Below are 12,535 nucleotides of genomic sequence, written 5' to 3' on the forward strand. Positions count from 1 at the left end.
TTTTTTTTTTTTTTTTTTTTTTTTTTTTTTTTTTTTTTTTTTTTTTTTCTTCTCATTTCCTTTTTTCACCTGCTGCTGTAGCTGCTGGGATTCATCACGTAACTTACTGGCAGTAGTGACTTGGTGGCAGTTGAAACCCCAGCATGCAAAACCCTCTCCTTCCACAGGGGCTCCTGAACTCAGAAGATTTGCCTTCAAGGTCACTGAACACCCACTGCAGGCCACAGCTGAGACAGCCAGATTGAGCAGCTGTCTTGGGGGTTACCTCCAGCTGTCCTCTGCTTAAATGAAACACCTGGAGAACTCGATCAGGTTATCGATAAGCCTAAAGAAATTATATGTTATGGTATTTAGGCAGTGAAGACGATGATCTGCTTTCACTCAAGGCATTTTGCTCCTTCCAAGAAAGTCCTGTAATAGTGAAACACTATGTGTCATTCTGGGGAGTGGTTCAGTTAAGCAAAAACTGCAATTTTCTAGTTGGTTCTCAAGGGTTCCAGGAACCTCTCATTTCAGTCAAGATTTGCTCAGAGATGGGGTCAATTCTTCTAAAATATTTAAGAGGAAATGTTCCTAGCTTTAAAGCTGTTTAAGACATGACTTCCCATGCAGTGCAAGTCCCTTTTGATGTCAGAAAGAATTAGGCTCTACCTATCTTTAGGTATCTCTGTTCAGTCACCGAAATGTATTTACAAACCTGGCCTTAGCAGCTTTCATTAGTGTACTGGCACAGAGAACACACTGTCCCACACATCACAAGCCTTTGTTAACAATGTACCCATTATGTTCAATTAGTTACAACACAGAGCATACGCTGGCCATGCCTTGCACTTGGCCCATCCATCCTCCCTGGGGGCAACTACCAGCCCTTCCCAGCCGCCATCCAGGTTTTGCAGCTTGCAAGTACAGGCCCAGGGCAAAATAGAGCCCCTTCGTGCACCACAGCAGAAAGGAGGTGTGTGCCTGCTCCCTGCTCCCCCTCTGCACGGCAGCAGCCGCAGACACAGCCGTGTCCCCTGTGAATTAACACCCATGGGCAAGAGACAGTACGTCTTGTGAGATGTTTGGGGAGACACCCCTGCCGACTGACTCTCCAGTGCTTGTAGGCTGCCTGCCTGCCTGCCTGCCTTCAGCCAGAATGGGCTTAGGATCAGCTGAGGCCTCCCAGATTTCCTTGACATGGCACGCTCTCAGTGTGGTCTTGTGCTCTGTCCTCTCCCTCCTCCTTCCTAGCCCCAGCCCACTCTGCTTCTGTCTTTCACTAAATCCATAGAAATATAATTATCATGGAGATGTCTGCCTCTGGCGATTTTTTTCTTTGGAAATAATTATAATTGGCTGTGGCAGTTAAAAACTTATCGGAGTAGACAGATGACAGACAGCACAATCACATAAGCTTCCCTCTGAGAAAATAAAGCTAAAACCCCTTTATCAGCCTGGTTGGAAACAAAAGGTCTTCCTCTGAAGAGGCAGGCTGTGAAAACACAAAGAGAAGACTGTTATGCTCATGGATTAAATCTGTGGTAGGTAACCAAGCATAGGCAGCCCATTTGCAGCACGATGGTACTGTAGTAATTATAATACCACTCCTTTCATCTGAGGAATACCTAGCTAGGGACATATCACTCTGTTCAGAGGCAGTGGCTGAGGTCCCAAGAGGTTAATTATGTGGCTGGAAGCCATGTGGGCCCAAAGAGTGACTGCACCACAGACACAGAAAAATGTAAGCATATCCCCACAGTGTCTGTAAGTGTCTTGCATGGGGATCCAAAGCTGGACATGGATCACTTATTGCTGGAGTAAGTCAACTGCCCTCTCCCAGAATGCAGGAAAGTTTTGATTCCTAGGTATACCTCTGAAGATCAAAGTCTCCTGGAGCCATCTTTCATGTGACAGCTCACATGCCATCCCCAGGAGGAGCCTGTGCCCTCTCCACTCAGCTTCCTAGCAGAGCCCGGGCAAGGACTATGCAGCCCTTAAAATCATAGAATGGTTTGGGTTGGAAGGGACCTTAAAGATCATCTAGTTCCAAGCCCCCTGGCGTGGGCTGGGACACCTTTCACTAGGTCAGGTTGCTCAAAACCCCATCCAACCTGGCTTTGAACACTTCCAGGGATGGGGCACGCACAGCTTTTCTGGGCAACGTTTAAGTATCTCACCACTTCCACAGTAAATAATCCCTCATAATACCTAATGTAAACCTCCCCTCTTTCAGTTTCAAGTCATTCCCTGTTGTCCTGTCACTACCTGCCCTTGCAAAAATCTCTCTCCGTCTCTCTTGCAGGCCCCTTTAGGTACTGGGAGGCTGCTACAAGGTCTCCCTGGAGCTTTCTCTAGGCTGAACAACCCCAAGTCTCTCAGCTTTATTCTCCCTCTAATTGGTTTAGCAGCTCTCATTCTCCAACAGGACAGATAATCCATCCACCCTACCCACAGTTCAAATAGTCATTTTTTCCAAATTATTTTGACAACTGGCCTCTCCTTGGGCTGAATGGTTTTTTAATGGCACACAGGTTGGGCACAGTTGGGAAGGCGAGGGGGAGAACTTCTTTTGGTACTAATTTAAAACAATTAAACAATTCATAGCAATTCCTGAGATGTTTTTAAGAAAATGAAAGCTGTGTGAGGAGAATGTTCATCCAGTGTAAGTTGTTGACTACCCAGTACATGTGAACAGATGACAGCCTCAAATTCCATGAGACATGCTTGGATCTCTTGGTATTTGCATAGGCACAAAGAAATATATTGTTGGCATGCAAGCAGTTGTTGCATGGGGGAGGGCTGATAGGGAGAGGAGGGAGGATGGGAGAGATAAGGACAGGGGAATACCAGAAACAGAATTGCATAAAATGTTTTCTGTAGGTCTAGTTCCCAGGATTACAAACAACCCGTCAATGAAATCACTAACTGACATGCCTCATGTGCAGCCACATTAATGTCACAACTATTTCAGTTGGTCTAGTGCTTGCATTTCACTGACAAACTCCTCTACCTTTGGATGAAATTGTGGATAGTTTCCACTTTTTTTTTTTTTAATAGTCTTCTTGGCTTCCAACAGCTTTGCCTGGTTAAATTTCTCCCTCCAGCTAAAAAAAGAAATTAGACTGATCTCTTTTGGCAGCTGTGAAATGGTTGCATATTGTGTATGTTTTCTTGATAAGCTTGCATGAAATGGAATTTGGTTTTCTTTGGATGGATACACCACTTTTAGCACAATGTCCCTGCAAGATTAGCAAGTGTCCAATCTTTTTAGAGAACTTTTACGTGCACATAATGTCATGTATGCCATTTCTATACAGCATTATGAATAGCACATGAAGCTGCTTGAACGGGGAGACAGAACTGACTGAGGAATGTTTCCTCAGTGAGTACACAATATATGTGATAGTGTGTAGTTTGCTAATCACAAAGCTTCAGTTGATGGCAAAAACTCCACGAGATTCAGGTTTTAATTCTTACCACTTCCTGGAGCCAAATTCAGGTGCTGTAGAATATAAGAAACTGGCTGTGCTGGGTGCGCCCTCAAAACAATTTAGCCCCATGTTCTGTAATGACAGTGCTCAGATGTGGGTGCCTGGGGATGAGGGCAGACGTATATGGTAGTTCTTACTTTTGTACTTCCTCAGCCTCCAATCTTTTTTAGCTCAGACTCTCTGAGCTCCTGTTTTTTGCATATATTAGAGCCCACAATGCAGAGATAGAGAGAGAGAGGAGGTGCAACTTCCACTGAAGACAACAGATATTACACTGAGAAGTACGTGGGTGAATGTGATTGCTCTGACTTCTTATATGGTTATATGCACGAGCCTCAGCCTAGCCTGCGCTTCACTGTAATGCTATGACGAAGGAGATGTTCCAAGACAACAGGGAAAAGACCAAAATGAGTATAAAAGGGTAATAATATCATACAAGATCTTTATTAATCTCATACTATAGATAAAGTGGCTGGCATTCTGCCATTCTTTTGCCCAGTGTTTATTTTAGCCTTGAAAGTCTTCCATTATTATATTCAAGAGACTCCGGAAGGGAGTGGGGGGCAAGGAATCAATTCTCTCTTGAAACTAAAAGCTTTTGGGAAGTGGAGGTGGGAACATTTAACCATTTATCTGACAGGACCCCTCAAGATTATATTCAAATGTAAGAAAAACTAAGTACTGGAATAATTAGCAGAGTGTTTCAGTTATGTGCTGTTTGCCTGCCTGTATGGTGAAGCTCTTCAGTACTGGTAGGAGCCAATAATGGCTCATAGAGAATCACAGACTCTGGCCTTGCAGGCTTCAGTGAGACCACCAGTGCAAGCTGGTGTAACTGTGGACTGCCAACAAAAAATTCTCCACTACCTTCCTTTCATCTGTTTCCCATTCTGTGTCTTCCCAAGGGGCTGAGCCAACTGCATGGGGTGGGTGGGCAGAGGGGGCTCCTACCAGATCAGTTGATCTGTTGATCAGTCAATCAGCCTGAAATGTGAGCTGCTCCTGCTCATCACACTGCTGTGCATTGGCAACCCGTGTGGGGAAGTAATTGAAGTGTGGAGATGGAAACAAAATGGGCAGCTGAACACACTCACAGCAGCAGCTTTTCGTTAGATCAGCTTAAGTCAGCAGCAAAGCTGAAGTCCCAGGTCCGTGTGTTTGGTTTTTCCTTCTCCAACTGCAGCAAAGTGCTGCATCTCTGGACAGGCCTCATCCCAACACACACCTGTGCGGCCAAGTGGCTCTTGGAGCTGGGGTTTGCAAGGCTTCCAGAGCCAGTGTAGGCAGTCCACGAGGCACTGCCATCTCCAGCTTGGTGGATCTCTGTGGAGTCAGGAGTCTTCCCAGGCAGACTGGCCCAGGCCCAGGGCCCAGAGACATATGGTTGGTCTGTGGCTCTGGGGCAGGATGCCAGGGATGCAGGCAGCGCTCCAGCTGAACCCTAGCTGGAACTCTGCAACTGGCTTTTCAAGTACAGCACTTTGGCCTCTTCATGTGGGCATTTTTCCACCTGAATTTGGTTACACGTGAGTATTTTCAACCAGCTTGTCATCACAAGTCTTCACTTTGGAGTAGGGACAAAGAAGAAACAAGGATGAAGTTATTTGCTAAGTTATATGAAACAACTTTAAATTTAGCTTATGGCTCTCACTATAACTGCTTTTAAACCTTCCTGAAGTGGTAATTGTGGGTTTTGCTCTTTGCAACCAAATTTCAGCTTGCAAACAGGAAAAAAAAGGAAGTGCTCAACAGGAACTCAACTGCAGTTACCACTGGTGAACTGAAAAAAACTGTAAAACAGCTTTAGTTTTGTTTGAAATTTCCTTATTACTTTTAAAAATTATACTGAACATACAACAATAAAGAATTAAATCCTTATCTACCAGCTAACAGCAGTTAAATGCAACTCATCTCCAAAGAGAAAGAAAAAAAAAGCAAGAGGCAAAACATAATGCCCTGGAAAGCCTTACTCGAAGAATTTTTGTACCCTTTCTCCTCAAGGCTGTAGGCAAACAAAGCTTGTAGATGTTACAAGTAGGCCTTTGCTTGTACTCCTACAAGTTTACACTGCGCTTAACTGTTTCTTTGTGGCTGCAGCAGATAATGTAATATCTCGCTGCATAAGTGGGAACAGCTCCAGCTATTCAGAGACCAGAACTGAAAGAGCTAACAAAGGAGGTCTATGTGAAAACCATCACTATTCCTGCATACTCAGCTCACTGGCCTCTGCCTTTCTCCTCCTCCCCCCTTCCTCTTCTCCTTCCGTTTATATTTCCTTTGCCTGTGTATCTGTTTCTGAAGTGGCTTAGACTCTGTCCTCACCTAACCTTTTGACTCCCCTGTTTTATCTCCTCTCCTTATTTCCTTATTTCCTTATTTCCTTATTTCCTTATTTCTTCTTGAGGCTTTTGGACACCAAAGGTAGGTCTGATAAACAGGTTGGTTTGTTTGTTTGTGCACATAGGCTGTTGAGAATGTCCTGAGACTTATGTTAGTTTATATTAAGGCTGTAGCGAACTCTATTTTCTTATCAGTCTGTCCTCCCCACCCTCAATAGCACTTTTTTACCTCTTCCTGTAAACAAGCTGCATATTTTTCCTATCAAGTGTGCTTTTCTCTTGCTTGGTCACTCTCATACCAGACTTGCTCCAACGTTTTTGCTTCCTCTCTGGCTTTCTCTGCAACTGCAGCTCCCTTCTGCCACTTTGCATCACAGAAAGAGCCTCCTCCAGCTAATGACGCTGTAGCCTTACCATTTCTTTTCTGGGATTGTTTCTCTGCATGGGCACATCCAATTGCTTCCTCATGTTCACCAGCTTTTGTCTTCCAGAGTCTGTCCATGGAAGTGAACACAACTTTCATGTCCTTATCCTTGCCTTTCTTCCCTCTGCAGGCTGGGACTGTTGCAGATGCCTGTAGGGTTTCTGTTCCATTTTCAGCTTTCTCCAAGGCCAAGGCACTGGGTGTAGGGTCTGCAAGTCAGGCTGATGACTGAAAGCTATGCCCTTCTGTGCCTGAAACTTCTCATAGTCACTCCCTCTTCACAGGGTGACATGTACACCCTGGAGTATGATTTCTGGGTAAGAGCAAGGTGTGGCTCAGCGATACTGGTGACGTAACTGCCCACGCTGGTCATGTGATAAGCAAAGAAAGCTTAAGCACTGCTGGTTTCTGGGTGTCCTGGTAAGAGTAGTGCAAAACAGCCCCTCAGAATAGCAGTTGTCACTTGAAAACATGACTCATTTTGACACTCCTGGCTGTTTTAACTGTATACACCATTTGTAGGGCTCCAATGACTAAGTGTGAAAATTTGCCTGAACAGCTTGGGAAAGGCAGGTCAGTGCTAGAATTAGCCTCAAAGAAGAGTCCACCGCAGTTCTTCTAGGAAGGTGGGCCTGAATGAAAGGGGCCCCTGAGTGCTGGCAGCTGTATTCTAACATAGGGTGAAAAGCACCAAGAAGTGACTTCCAGTACTAACCTGCCCACCCACTGAAAACAGATGCCTTTTTGTCTGGCTTTTGTTTTCAGATGGCCAATAAGAACAGATCAGCACTGGCACCATTGTTTGTAATGTGTCTTCACCCAATGGAAGACTGTGGTGTGTTGTAAACAATCATGGCACTGAGTAAAGCAGAATCAATCACACCAGTGCCACAAAGGATACATTTGCCAAAGCACAGTTTAAAGATCAGGATCTCTATAACAGATCTACTACACTTAAGCCACAGTGAAAAGGAGGTACCAGCATTTTCTGAGACGAAATATAGAATAGTCATAAAGACTGCCTAACCCTTTAACATGGTTGTACAGTAAAGCTTTATCTTCTGCTTGTCAGAAGGTCCTTCACTGATAAACTGGTATTTTGTATTCCGAGTAACTACAAAATAAATGCCACGGTTCATCTCAGATGCAGACTCAGTTACTGTTTGCAGTGACAGATCTTTCTGTATGCCATGGGTCCTTTTCATTGCTAAACTGAAGCTTTTATTGTTGTCACTCTGCTAAAGTCAGGAACGGCAAATTCGGGTGTTCAGAGACACCCCACAGTATGTGGCCACAGGATAAAAATCTGGTTTCTGCAGGGAATATTACAGTTTTCTACAGGCTTCATTCCGTGGCCGTATCTTCTTGTGTTTCTCCTTTTCTTCCACCACTGGACAAAACAACTTTTTTCACAGATGAAAGTTTCCCTCCTTCTAGCCAAACCTCATGCTGATAAAGGTCAAGTTAAGCTGCTTTGAAACTCTGGGTTATCAGTGCAGCTCTTCATGGTGCAGACAAAAAGAAGATTTTTGCAGAAGCAAGGTGATTGAAATATAAGGGGTTTTGAAAGATGCAACATAAAAATGTCTGTCCTCCAGACAAAGAGATAAGCAGATCTATCCAGAGTTCTGAGGCTTTAGGCATATGAAGAGAGAGGTGGTGAAGATCTAAAAACCACAGGTGAGGTAGAAAAACCAATCCAGACTCAGAACAACATTTAGCCTGACCCCAAGAACAAGCCAAGAGAGCAAGTCTACCCAGAGAAGACTTGAATTTGTGAGCAGCTTCTGTGTTTTATTTTCTGCTTTTTGTCTGGGCACAGAAGTTACCACCTGGCTTCATGACCACTTTCTCCTTCTCACGATTAGTGCAATCAATGAGATACTGTGTTTTGATTAGCTGCTTTTAGCAGAAGAGTGACAAGCACCATGGTATTCACCCTCCTGCTGTATGTTGCTGTGCTAGCAAATGCAGTCTGACCAGCCTTCTACAGGGTTTTCGTGAATACTCTGTAGAGAAGCTGAGGTTTCTGTGGCAGGATAGGCAGGGGCACCTTCCTGCTCCTCATCTCCTTTTGACACCCACACTGAATCGATGTCAGCAGTGGCTGCTTACATGTGGCACCCTACAGAGACACCACGTCACTTCCACCCGGGTTAGCAGAAGCTCAGACAGACTGACAGCATCGGTTACATTCAGGTCATGTTGTCAAACTTCCAATTATTCACAAGGAAACATCATCACAGAGAAGCACAGTGTGCACTTCAGAGGGATGAAGAGTAACTAGAAGCAACAAAGGGAATGTAACTAAGTGAAGGCATGTTTTCTATATTGAAGCAAAGATAACACGGAAGACCTTTTAAAGGAAGCTTTTTCATTCTATCCATTTGAATTTGTTACCTGTGTATCAATCCTGTTCACAACTGAGAGAAAATTGAACTGGCTTTCAATAACTTTTATCTTCTCTAACACAGTTACCTGCAATTCCTTCTTCAATACAGTTCTCCCAAACCCAAAGATGGTATTAAGTATTCTCTTATTCAAACAGAAAAGTCAGTGTACTAGAGTACTTACAGCAAAAAACCTCCAAACCTGCCACACCTAGAATATGCCTTTCTGTCCCAAGAAAAGTCTTCTCAGAACAATACTTTTTATTCTTTATTGTCAATATAGCTGAAGATGAAAATCTTCAAGAATGTTTTCCTTGAGCTTATAATATGGGCACTCCACAGAAGGCTGTAAAGAAATGGCTGCTGGAGAGATCAGTACAAATTCAATGAGTGATACTCTTTAGGATCTCAGAGTTTTCATTGTTTTTACTGTTGTTAGATAGCATTTGTCAAACTCAGCAGAAATCCTTCCTGCCACCATACTAAGAATTTATGCACTTCCTGTAATCTACAGATACTGACAAACCTCTTGAAACCTTCTGCACCATTTTTTTGGCTCTACTTTCCAGGAAAACTTCGCAAACAGCCTGTCTCCCTTGATCTGACTACTGGCTAGTATTCTTTCACAAATGGATTCTTTGAAAAGAGATAATATGCTCATGGGCCAGCAATGCCGAGAGAAGAATAGAGAGAACCCTCTAAAACCTTACAAGAGCTCCCCTACCAAGACAAAATGAGAAACTTCTGCCCTAAAACCAGAGGAGGGATGGGAAACTTCTGATCCCGGGCATGCCAATTTAATTCTTTGTGTTATTACTGAATAACACAGATACGTCATTTGAAGTATTGTTACCCTTGAAAACCACAGAAACAGGAAAGTATTTTTGAATGAACAATTGCAATTAGTGAGTCATCAAGAGGAAGATTATTAGAAATAATTACTCTGTCCTTCTGACCTTAAAATATTCACCTTTGTTGATTTTTGCAACAGGTAGCTGAGACATGTGAGTGAACTGGCATATCTCAGCCACTTCTGGGAGTACTGAGATACAACCATTCTTAATTACTAAGAAAGGAATGAAAAAGAACAGAGTAAAACTAGGCAGTAAGTGAAAGACTAGCATTATTCAAATTATTACTTCTCTTAATAAAAAGCTCTCAACCCTGCTCATTCCAGTGTTGCGTGGGAATCATTGCAAAATGGTAGGGCTGTTACTAGGAGGCTGAAAGACAGACATTTCCAGCAACACCAAGCCCTGGAGCAATAGCTGAGCATTAGCTAATACCAGAGAAAGCCCTGGTAATGGCAACTGCTGAATGAAGAAATTCATCGGAAGGAGGAAATGGCAGGCAACGATAACCTTTGCTATCTCAAAGCCTTCTGTGGAAACTCCCCACCTATAAACAGTACAGATGCAAAACAGCGCTCATATCCTGTGTTTACTTAACCTCACAGGTTCCAAAGAACTTCTCCCAAGTTTTATTGCACGCCCTTGTCAGCAACCACCCAGCCATTTCCTCAAACATTAACTCATCAACAAGAAAGTGGAAAGCAGTGACTGCCCTGCAGGAACTAGGACAGGGTTTTCACAGGCATGTTGATATGCTGCCCAGGTCTGTGCTGGCCCAGCCGAGGGGGAGGCGGGAGTGTGCGCATGCACGTGCAGCTGCCCTGTGGAGGCACAGAGCAGCATTGACATTCCCCGAGCAGGCAGGGAGCCAGAGTGACAAGACACAGCATCACACTAATTCCTTCTTTTTTTAATTAACATTTGTCAAACTTGGAGAGAAGCCCAGGCTGCAAAATTGGGATGCAAAACTCAAAGAGCGCAGAAGCTGGAAACGTTCACATACAGGCTCTTCATTTATGCCTAGTCTTTTTTATAGGTCATGCAGAGATGACTTAATTGCTCTTATTGTAACTTACAATTAGCAATACAGGGATTTTTTTTTGTATGTCGTAGTGCACAGTAGAGCTGTACTTCAAAAAAAGGGGCAAAGTTTAATAGTAGGTGGACATTTGTTTTCCTTTTCAAGGAAGAATTTTCCCTGACGTTCCTCTCTTTCGTTCCTCTCTTTCGGGTGGGGGAAGAGGGGAAGGCCTTTAACGCCACCAGCAGACAGGAGTTGAGAATATTTTGACCAGATCCAGGAGCTGTTTCTAACTTGGGAGTGATTTCTCAAACTGTCGTGAACTTCTCATTCACCTTCCCGACAAGCAAGTTCAAATGATTGTCTCATTGCTGAAATACTGAATTCTCAGCATAAGATTGAAAGCCACTATTAAACTCCTGCAATTTCAATACTGAATTGCCAACACCAAGGTCCTCTATGAGAGAACTGGATTAAGAGGTAAAAATCCAGCCCTTTGCACTTTCCACCAGCACAGCACATAATACTCAATTTATGTTATTTGATGACATTAGAAGAGAATGGAGTGGGATACTATATTTATTAAAGTAAGATGGTAATGCATGTAACATCACTCTCAGACATCCTAAATGGCCTGTAAACAGCACCTCTAATAGGGTACCAAGCACTAAGTCTATTTCCAATTTCCAGCTCTTCCAATTTTCCAGAGCACTTACATCCTAGCCTAGACATAAGATAGCTCAAGGAAATAAGACATTGAGTCATATTATGAGGTTCAGAGGGATTTCAAAGCTGCAGAAACTCTAAGAAGTAATGTGCTGCTAGCTTTGGTGGGTACATGCAAGAGAGTTGAGCTGGCTACTGATGAGCCTTCCTCAACAACTCACTTCTAACAGCCAAGTGTCAGCTCTTCCTGGGGCCACGTACATGATGGAACTATTGCAGTCCTCGTGGCAAGGACAAAACTCACGACTTCTCTGACCAGTCAGCAAATGAAGCTCCTTTTTTGTCACTCTGCATGACTTCTGGATGTCTACAGCTAGCTTCTCTTTGGCTTCTAGATGACATGTGACAGTGACACCATGCCTCCATGCTGATGTGTTTCAGAGGACTGAAAATGTTAAAGAGACCTTTGAAGAGGACACCTGTATATAAAAGTTAACTCTCCTTCTGCCCTAAATATTCTTCAAAAGAGAGACTCTTTTATAGCACAGCTTCACATGCATCCTACTAACTTAGGGACACCTTATTTTGTTGCTCTTCAGTTCTGACACTGCATTAGATAATGAGCAATGTAGGAAGTAATGTGATTCAAGTGATTTAATTTTAATGTGGCTTCAGCTTCCTGCATTGATTCAGCAGTGGAGTAATTACACAGATCACTGCTTTTTTAGAAGGGCCTTTCAGGCCTCACTGCTCTCCTCATGCTTTTAAGGAAGGTGGAGTGGCCACTTGCTGGATCAGTAAGGCTGTTTTCAAAACAGGGTCAAGTGCTTTTACTGTCTAAAGGGACAAATGCCACTCTTTGCCAGATGACAAGTAAAGGCCACGTATCATTCCTGAGACAACAACAGAAGTGTCCTACTTAGATTAATGCAGTTTCAGACAGTAGCATTAAAAATAATGTAGATCAATTACAGATAATTAGCATGCTATTTCAGAATTACCGTGGCATAAAGGCGGCTAGCTTTTCTTCCGGAGATTTTTCTGTCACATTAGAGGGTTTTTGGCCATGCCTGTCTCAACAGATTCACTTCTAACAGAGTGCTCAGTTCATAAGGGAAGGGTTTTGATTAACTGTGTTTGTTATATTAGCATGAAGGAGGAGTTTTTTGGGGAAAGTATTTACATAAACAGCACTTACACAGCACAACATTTGCAATCCAAAAGCGTCAGAGAGCTGCATTGCAGGCCATGCTGAAGGGGTTTGCTTTAGCTTAAGTTTAACTAAACCCACTGCTAAAAGTAAATACGCAGTAGCAACACCACCTAACAAAGGGAGCATGAATAATAACTTTTCTAATTTCAGCTGAATGT

The sequence above is a fragment of the Empidonax traillii genome, unplaced genomic scaffold (assembly GCF_003031625.1).
Source record: "Empidonax traillii isolate 1590-97213 ecotype Southwest subspecies unplaced genomic scaffold, ASM303162v1 scaffold121:size1714817, whole genome shotgun sequence".
Taxonomy (NCBI): Eukaryota; Metazoa; Chordata; class Aves; order Passeriformes; family Tyrannidae; genus Empidonax; species Empidonax traillii.